Source organism: Gadus morhua, chromosome 1 (genome assembly GCF_902167405.1).
Source record: "Gadus morhua chromosome 1, gadMor3.0, whole genome shotgun sequence".
Lineage (NCBI taxonomy): Eukaryota > Metazoa > Chordata > Actinopteri > Gadiformes > Gadidae > Gadus > Gadus morhua.
In genome coordinates, this window is record NC_044048.1 from 20,487,073 (window position 1) to 20,497,072 (window position 10,000).

The 10,000-nt window shown below is 48.5% G+C and overlaps 1 protein-coding gene across 3 annotated transcripts in view; it reads left to right on the forward strand.

The window, feature by feature from the left end:
• The first annotated feature begins 131 nt into the window (after positions 1–131).
• Positions 132–10,000, forward strand: part of hdac7a (histone deacetylase 7a) — a 42,892-nt gene continuing 33,023 nt past the window's right edge. For 2 of the 3 annotated variants that reach the window (XM_030366059.1, XM_030366067.1), the window contains exons 1-2: positions 132–343; positions 1,282–1,350. The gene's annotated coding sequence lies outside the window, so the exon portion shown is untranslated. The remainder of the gene's footprint in view (positions 344–1,281; positions 1,351–10,000) is intronic. The other variant, XM_030366075.1, reaches the window with a different exon arrangement.

A 10,000-nucleotide genomic window follows, 5' to 3' on the forward strand; every position in this document is an offset into this window, starting at 1 on the left:
TGGCGAGCGGTCCCGCGCACTGAGCGTTCAGATCCTGCGACCTTGCGAGTCTACAGTGTGGAAGCGAGTCGAGGCTATTTTTGGTGGTACCCGCCTCGCTCTCTATTTCTGTCCACGGAGGAGGAGGGAGGAGGGGGGAGTCTGGGGAGGAGGGGGGAGTCTGACTGGTGCCTCTGAGCCGTCCGGTCGCAGTCCTCTCCCGCTGCAGAGCCTGACCCCTCCCGTCTCTGATGGAGCTCCGTGAAGACTACAGGGAAACTACAACACAACTTTACGCTTGTTTCCTTTGGATTTAAACGACGCCGATAAGCGATTGTAATGTTGTCGGATTGTTCCACATAAGGTATGTCGCCGTCGCCGACACGAGGAACACAAAAAGTATTCGCTGCTAATGCCGATTTAGCAGGGAATACTTTATCTGCGTTTTTTTGCTCTTTTGGGAGAGTCTGGTCCGTTTTCAGTTTGTTGTGTGTTTGTCTGTCCTGACGGTGACTCCGCTCGAATCGGAGACGGGGAGATTTCTGGTTCTTATGCGGGTGTTGAGTCCGGTAAAGGATGACGTATTAACGGACTCTCCGCTCGTTTCTATGAAACCCTGCGCTCAACAGATGTTCACCAGCTAAAAACACGCGCACGCGCACGCATGCACACACACACACACACACACACACACACACACACACACACACACACACACACACACACACACACACACACACACACACACACACACACACACACACACACGAAGAGTCATTAACAGTCTGTAGCGATATCGACTGACCCTGTGTGAGAGAGAGAGAGAGAGAGAGAGAGAGAGAGAGAGAGAGAGAGAGAGAGAGAGAGAGAGAGAGAGAGAGAGAGAGAGAGAGAGACTAAGTGAAGTGGGGGAAAGTTTGCGGCAGCAGCTACAAATCCGTTAGTTTAACCTCGTTTAGATGACCCAGCCTAAATAAGCTAATTCCCCAAATTTCCACAAACACGCCGTCTCCTTTTCTTGGAAAATCACGTGGCTCTAAATTGCTTACGTTCTGCATGAATTCCAGTGAGATTTGAGTAAATGGTTCCCAATGGCCGAACAAGTCTGATAGTCCGCCGGGTTTGGAGCAGAGTTGTCCCAGAAACAATCGAGCAGGAATCATCTGCCCTTTGTCTTCCGTAAACAATTGTCTCTGCAGTTAGTGCCGTCTGTCTGTCTGTCTGTCTGTCTGTCTGGCTTTCTGTCTGACTGTCTGTCTGTCTGTTTGTCTGTCTGTCTGACTGACTCCTCTCTCTCTGCAGATGGAATCCTGTCCACAGCAGCAGTCATAAAAACAGGCAGACAGGATCGCTTACTGCCCAGACTGGCAGGTACGTGTACAAATATCATACACACAAGTGCACACGTAGTACACACATAGTACACACGTAGCACACACATAGTACACACGTAGCACCCGCTTCAGTAGACTAGTACACACATAGTACACACATCGTAAACACATAGTACACACATAGTAGACTAGTAAACACGTAGTACACACATAGTACACACATAGTAGATTAGTACACATCTAGTACATACAAAGGCCACATACAGTAGAGTAGTACACACATCGTAAACACATAGTACACACATAGTAGACTAGTTCACATCTAGTACACACAAAGTACACATATAGTAGACGACACACATGGTACACATACATATAACCTCATGTATATCACAGGTGCATGTTCATATAATACATGTACAGATATAGTACACACATAATTCAGCTATAGTACGCACAAAACTCTTATCCAACCTCCCGTAAAGACATATAGCCGTTGTTTCAACAGTCCGACTGCACAGAGCTATTCTGGGAAAAAGTAAACAAGCCTCAGGCGACACACACACACACACTCACGCACACAAACTCATGCTCATACACAAACACACATACTCAACACACACACACACGCACACACACACACACATACACACAAGCACACGCACAAGAACGCACACAAACGCACACACACAAGGAAGCACACACAAGTACGCAAACACACACACACAAGGACGCACAAACACTCACACACACTTACACACACACACACACACACACACACACACACACACACACACACACTCTCACACACACGCACGCACACAGGCACACACAGTCACACACTCTCCCAGGAGTGAACACAAGAGGTGCAGCCCAGCTGTATTTTCAGGCCGTTCACTTCCTTATTGCGTACCTGCTCCGGAGTGTGTGGACGCCTCCCTCCCAACTGTCACTGCTGTTGTTTGGGTTGTGCGTGTGCGTGCGTCGCCCCAGGGGGGTTGGTGTAGTGGTGTTGATCGTGTCTCATATCCGTACCTGGATGTCTCCGGGGGGGGTGGGGGGGGGAGTGGGGGGGAGGAACGCCTGAGTGACCCTCTGTAGAGAGCACAGAGTACCAGACCGAGCCGGGAAGGACGCAGAATAACGCTACAGCGTTTCCGGGACCAGAATAGCCCGACTGAGTCCTCTGTGAGCAAGAAAACGCACCGCTACGTCCACGCCACTGTACACCCTCATCTGGTCGGAGGACAGGACGGTGGCTCCGGCCTGCGGACTGTGTGTGCAGGCGTTGGGGAGGCGGTGTGGAGGGGGTCTACCCCAGTCCAACAGATCACTGGTGATAGTGAACGGCGTTCTGATTGAGCGGACATACAGCCTTTAGGTTAGGAGATCCTGGAGGGGTGGTCGGATGAGGAAAGGCTGGTGATAAGGTCGCTGTGTGTGTGTGTGTGTGTGTGTGTGTGTGTGTGTGTGTGTGTGTGTGTGTGTGTGTGTGTGTGTGTGTCTGTGTGTGTGTGTGTGTGCGTGTGTGCGTGCGTGCGTGCGTGCGTGACTATACTCTCCGTGCCAGGCTCTAGTTACAGGACCTGCTGTGTGGCCAGTGTGTGTTTTTGTGTGTGTGTCTTTGTGTGGGTGGGTGCGTCTTTGTGTGTGTGTCTGTGTGTTTGTGTCTCTTTGTGTGTGTGTGAGTGTGCCTCTTTGTGTGTATGTTTTTGCGTGTTTTCAGTCTGCATGCCTGTGTGGATGGGTTCCAGTTACACATGGTCCAAGCCCGGCCGAGACGTCTCTCTCTCTCTCTCTCTCTCTCTCTCTCTCTCTCTCTCTCTCTCTCTCTCTCTCTCTCTCTCTCTCTCTCTCTCTCTCTCTCTCTCTCTCTCTCTCTCTCTCTCTCTCTCTCTCTCTCTCTCTCTCTCTCTCTCTCTCTCTCCTAACTTGATTTGCTTTCCTTTTTCTTTATAAAACCTAAACTCTTTTACAGTGACAGCAGAAACGGTAATAGAACCATCTAGTGACCATAGAAGGGTTACAACAACAGTCAAACCATAACATTGACGGTGGAACAGTAAGAGTAACAGTAGATATTATATACAGTTACAAAAGAAGTGTTAGTAGAACAGCTACAGTACAACAGTATAAGCAGAATAACAGTAACAGTAGAAGCCTTACAGGAACAGTACAAGCCTTACAGTAACAGTAGAGGCCCGTGAGGGAGAGTTCTATTTCTGACTCAGGACAAACAAACAGTCTGATTGTCCTGCTGCCCGGTTTGTGATACGAGACCAACGCACACGGGAAACCTGACCTGTGTGTGTGTGCGTGTCTGTGTCTGTGTGTGTGTGTGTGTGTGTGTGTGTGTGTGTGTGTGTGTGTGTGTGTGTGTGTGTGTGTGTGTGTGTGTGTGTGTGTGTGTGTGTGTGTGTGTGTGGCTGTGTGTGTGTGTTTGTGCGTATGTCTTTGCGAGTGTTCACGTCTGTGTACTTGTGTGCATGGATATGTGCGACTGTGTGTGTGTGTGTGTGTGTGTGTGTTTGTGTGTGTGTGTGTGTGTGTGTGTGTCTTTAAACTGATCCATCCCAGCTCCCTTGTCTTGGCCCTCTCCCGTCCATGAAGGCTTATCACATGTGTATTAAGGAGAGCCTTTATGCACTGGAGTGTCGACCTGTATGAAAGCTGGGCAGACTGGGCTCTACAGGTGATCACCTGCTGCTAGTCATGTGATCACCTGTTGTCTGTTGTCATCTTGATCGATTTGTCTCTCTATTTACTCAGGTCTCTCTGTGTCTCTGTCTTTCTCTCTGTCTTTCTCTCTCTCTCTCTCTCTCTCTCTCTCTCTCTCTCTCTCTCTCTCTCTCTCTCTCTCTCTCTCTCTCTCTCTCTCTCTCTCTCTCATTCTCTCTGTCTGTCTCTCTCTATCTCTATTTCTCTCTCTTTGTCTGCAGGGTCGTTTCTAATTTTAGGCTGATTCCATTGATAGAAATACATGTAATGTTTACACTATTATGGGTGCGCTTATGTGTGTGTGTGTGTGTGTGTGTGTGTGTGTGTGTGTGTGTGTGTGTGTGTGTGTGTGTGTGTGTGTGTGTGTGTGTGTGTGTGTGTGTGCGCGTGTGTGTGTGTGTCTGTATACCTCTGCTGCTGAGAGAGACCTTGTGATATATGGGATGTGCAACATACCACAAATACACTGTTGTAAAACTTTTGGTAAGCCGTGTTGTAAACTTTAAGTTGTCGGCTAGGTTTGTTGCAAACTTTAAGCTGTTGGCTAGACATGTTTTAAACTTTAAGGTGTTGGCTAGGCGTGTTGTAAACTTTAAGGTGTTGGCTGGGCATGTTGTTATAAACTTTAAGGTGTTAGCTAGGCGTTTCGTAAACTTTAAGGTGTTGGCTGGCCATGTTGTTATAAACTTTAAGGTGTTAGCTAGGCGTTTCGTAAACTTTAAGGTGTTGGCTGGGCATGTTGCTATAAACTTTAAGGTGTTGGCTAGGCGTGTTGTAAACTTTCAGGTGTTTGCTAGGCGTGTTGTAAACTTTAGGGTTTTGTCTAGGCGTGTTGTAAACTTAAGGTGCTGGCTAGGCATGTTGTAAACTTTAAGGTGTTGTCTAGGTGTGTTGTAAGCTTTAAGGTTTTGTCTAGGCGTGTTGTAAACTTTAAGGTGCTGCTTATTCGGCAGGCGGAGGCCATCTTGGTTTGTACCTCCGCTGGATCCTGTGCTTGTGAAACTCTCGTCGTGTTTTCCTCTGGTCTGTGTCTTGTGTGGGCGGGGTCGACCCACCCTTGAGTCACGCCGCAGGATTTCCTCTTTTGATCGTTTCATGCGTTCATGTCGGAAACCGCTGGTTACTCAGACCGAGAGACGAACGTATGACAAATATATAGAAGTAGACTCATCCTAGTCCGCACACTCATAGCACAACATGTTAATGCACACATGAAGGCTGCACAATCACACACACCAAATAACATGCACACGCACGTGCACACTATAACCAAGAGTTAATGTGTGTAGGTGTGTGCTTTGCGTCAAGGGGCAGCAAAGCAGGTGTAAGCTGTGGAATTTGTTGATAGAGGGGCACTCCGTGTGTGTGTCTGTGTGTGTGTGTGTGTGTGTGTGTGTGTGTGTGTGTGTGTGTGTGTGTGTGTGTGTGTGTGTGTGTGTGTGTGTGTGTGTGTGTGTGTGTGTGTGTGTGAACATGTCTGTCATTCAGTGTTTCCGTAAGTCTGCTACAATGCTGAAAGACGGAAAATGTGTTGGATGTTGGTTGAAGTATGAAGTGTGAGCTTGTGTGTGTGTTTGCGTGCATATGTATTTCTGTGTGTGGTTGTGTGTGTGTGGTTGTGTGTCTGCATCCACTCAATTGTTGAGGAAAAGGGAAACTACAGAAACGTCAACACATCACATCGGCACACCGCAGGGTTTTAATGAGCGGTATATTTGGACTATTTTTACAATCGTTGATTTGTTTTCTCATCAATGTCATTATCACTATGTGGCCAATTAAAATAGAGGAACACAAACGTGGGCGGGGCTTATGTATTTCTAGTGCGTATAAAAATGACGAGGTCTCGCCGAGGTCTTGTGCTTGCATCTTGTGCTCGATTCAACGGCTCAAATAAACAAATATTCACTTATCTTTATTTGCTGGAACACATTTTGAACGATTATGCTAACATGTGGAACATGTTAGCCACAAGCTAGTCGATCTCGTGGGCATAAAGCGGTTGTTAGCTTGCAACAAATCAAATAAACATTTTAGATATTCAAACCAAATGGAGGTGATTGTCTCAGGTTCTCAGAGCGTAAGGGACGGGGGGGGCCAGAACATCTCCCCGAGGGGGGAGGGGGGTCGAGTCCGGTCCTGTGTTGACACCCCAGCGGGTCCCAGAAGTGGAGGAATGACAGATGGCCGTACAGTGAGTCGCCCTGTATCACACGGTTAGCCTAAGTCTCACAGTCTGGGCTTCATGATTTAATGAACGCTCGCTAGACATCTCGGGAACTAAATTCGATTCGACCTAAATTTAAACCTTCAAGTATCTTGTACCGTAGGAACACAACTACATAACATTAGGATTTAGAACCAAAAGAAAAATAACCAGCCTTAAAGGACGGCTGGTTAGTACCGGTTCCAGACTTCCATGGAGTCGGTTGTAATTCTGCCTAAACGGGCCGCATTCCAATCGCCACTGAAAGAACAGAGGTTGACGACTATTCTGTTTTGGCACGTTGTCTGTCAGGTAGAGTTCCCTGAGTTATTCGCGCACAGGCACAAGCACAGGCACACACACACACACACACACCTCTGGAACACCTGGTCCGCTGGCTGGGAGCAGTGTGGGTTCAGACCCCCTGCTGGAACCAGAATCACTCTCAGCTCTGCATACCAGCTCCATAAATCTGCTCTGAAACCGCTCGTTTGGAAACTATGCACACACACACACACACACACACACACACACACTCCCTCTCACAAAAACACACACACACGCGGTCACATGTTGTCTCTCTCACTAACAGAGACACACACTCACATAAATAAGTGGTAGTTAAACCCTGATGACAAGTTATACACAAACACACACACACACGCGCAAACACACAACGTCCACACACACTCTCAAGCATGCACTAACAGACAACATCATAAATACTTCACAGACACTAGTATGCAAGCAACTCTAAACACACACACACACACACACACACACACACACACACACACACACACACACACACACACACACACACACACACACACACACACACACACATGGACTGTGGGGCCAGCTGCTTCGGAAGTGAAGGTTCTTTGAATAGGAGTGACAGCTGTGGATTCCTCAGAGAGAGAGGAGGCAGGCCGAGAGACATAGAGACCCATAGATACAGAGAGAGAGAGAAAGAGAGAGAGAGAGAGAGAGAGAGAGAGAGAGAGAGAGAGAGAGAGAGAGAGAGAGAGAGAGAGAGAGAGAGAGAGAGAGAGAGAGAGAGAGAGAGAGAGAGAGAGAGAGAGAGAGAGAGAGAATTTAAATTTAGAAGAGGAAGAGAGAGGTGCAGAGAATAACGAAGGGAGAGAGGAGAGCAGAAAGGGAGAGAAGAAGGGAGTGTAATGGCTAAGAGAGAAAAAGAGAGAGATGTTGAAAGAAGATTGGAGTGTGAGAGTTTTAGAGGGAGAGAAAGCCCTGTGTGTGCATTGTGTATGTGTGTGTGTGTCTGTGTGTGTGTGTGTCTGCGTGTGTGTGCAGCATGTGATTGTCTTAGTAACTCGGTCTATATTTACAGATCCTGCGTTGCACAAGACTTCTTCAGAAACCATCCGTTCTCATCTCTCGGCGTGAATCCCCTCTCAAACTTGAGCGCTGTCGCGACTCTTACTCATCGTTTTTTACCCAAAAGAGATTATGTTCGATGATGAGATATTATTTTGAAAACTAAATACTGTTTTTAGTACTTTCCTGAGTGTGAGTACGTTGCTGGTCAGGATATGCGGGGTCATTTCAGACGATGACTTGAGGCTTGGGTTTCTTAATGACATGTCATCAACTCAACCAAATCAACCAATCAAAATACACCTTAGTGGCACGACTCAACCAATCAACCAATCAAAATATACCTTAGTGGCACGACTCAACCAATCAACCAATCAGAATACAACTTAGTGGCACGTCTCAACCAATCAACCAATCAGAATACAACTTAGTGGCACGTCTCAACCAATCGACCAATCAGAATACACGTGTTAGTGGCCCCGACACAACCAATCAACCAATCAGAATACAGATGTCGTGACGGTTGCCGTGCTGCCCACTTCCAGGATTGTGGAACATGGAGCAGGTTTTATTTTTTTTCATGTAATTTTATTAAAACAACAAGCACCAAGGTCGCGTGGGGGAGGGAATTCGACTGATCTCCTCCTCCTTGTCCGCTAACCCACTGCGACTCAGAGGCTTAGGAGACTCCTAGAACAACAGAGTTTAATTAAAACCAGCTGCCGTTCCCACACACACCGCACAGGCCTGGGGGAGGGAGGGAGGGATGGAGGGATGGAGAGAGAGAGAGGGATGGAGAGAGAGAGAGGGAGATATGGGGAGACAGAGAGAGAGGGATGGAGGGAGGGAGGGAGGGAAAGAGAAAGATAAAGAGTGAGCGAGAGAGAGGGATGAAGAGAGGGAGGGAGAGAGATAGAGAGATGGAGGGAGGGAGAGAGAGAGAGAGAGAGAGAGAGAGAGAGAGAGAGATGGAGAGTGAGCGAGAGGGAGAGATGGAGAGAGGGAGGGAGAGAGATAGAGAGATGGAGGGAGGGAGAGAGAGAGAGAGAGAGAGAGAGAAAGAGAGATGGAGAGTGAGCGAGAGGGAGAGATGGAGAGAGGGATGGCGGGAGAGGTGAAGGGAGAGAGAGAGAGATGAGACAATCGGCTCAAGAAAAAAAAAAGGCCCACATTTGACATCAGCGCAATCTGAATTTAGCTCAGATATTTTCTTGACGGGCATGACGGCTGACTGTCATTCTGTACGGCAATAACTGAAAACATGTGTTTTAATGGCTGTTTCTCAAGGGGTTTGTCTTCACCGTTGCACGACATCTACGGTCAACTTTGACGATAACCTAAACTTTACAAACGGACACCTGGTCACGTCTGCCTGTTAGTATGAAGATATTTTATGAAAACATGAGAAACATGTGAAGACGTGTGTAAACATGTGAAAAGGTGGCTTTCAACACCTTAGTCTCCGCCACAGCCCGTACTCATCTTCTGCTTTTATCAAACATTCCCCTTTTCACCCCTTGCGCATAATTCGAAATTTTGGTGACATTTTTTTTCTTAGCGCAGGGTAATTTTCCGTTCGAGAAACGTTGCCTCACTGGAGGCTGGAATGCCTCCTCTGAGGACAATCTGTTCGCACTTATCCCAAAGTTGTCATCATTTCCAAACTCACAGCACATTTCACCACAACTCATTTAGTGTGTCACCACTCAACCGCTGCTGTTCACCCAGCAGGTCCTCAACACTCTGCCTCTGCTGGGACTACACTGGACTGCAACATGGGGGAGGGGAGGAGAGGGAGGGGAGGGAGGGAGGGAGGGGAGGAGAGGGAGGAGAGGGAGGGAAGGAAGGGAGGGAAGGGAGGAGAGGGAGGAGAGGGAGGGAGGGGAGGGAAGGGAGGGGAGGAGAGGAGAGAGGAGAGGGGGAGGAGAGGGAGGGAGGGGAGGAGAGGGAGGAGAGGGAGGAGAGGGAGGGAGGGAGGAGAGGGAGGAGAGGGAGGGAGGGGAGGGAAGGGAGGAGAGGGAGGGAGGGGAGGAGAGGGAGGAGAGGGAGGAGAGGGAGGGAAGGAAGGGAGGGAGGGGAGGAGAGGGATGAGAGGGGGAAGAGAGGGAGGGAGGGGGAGGAGAGGAAGGGAGGGTGAGGAGAGGGTGAGGAGGGGGAGGGAGGGGTGACTCGCTGTACTGTCTACCCCCTACGTGCTCCTTAATGACCTGTCTCTGTACTGTCTAACCCCTACCTGCTCCTTAATGACCTGTCTCTGTACTGTCTAACCCCTCCCTGCTCCTTAGTGACCCGTCTCTGTACTGTCTAACCCCTACCTGGTCCTTAATGACCCGTCTCTGTAATGTCTAACCCCTACCTGCTCCTTAATGACCTGTCTCTTTACTGTCTAACCCCTACCTGCTCCTTAATGACCTGTCTCTGT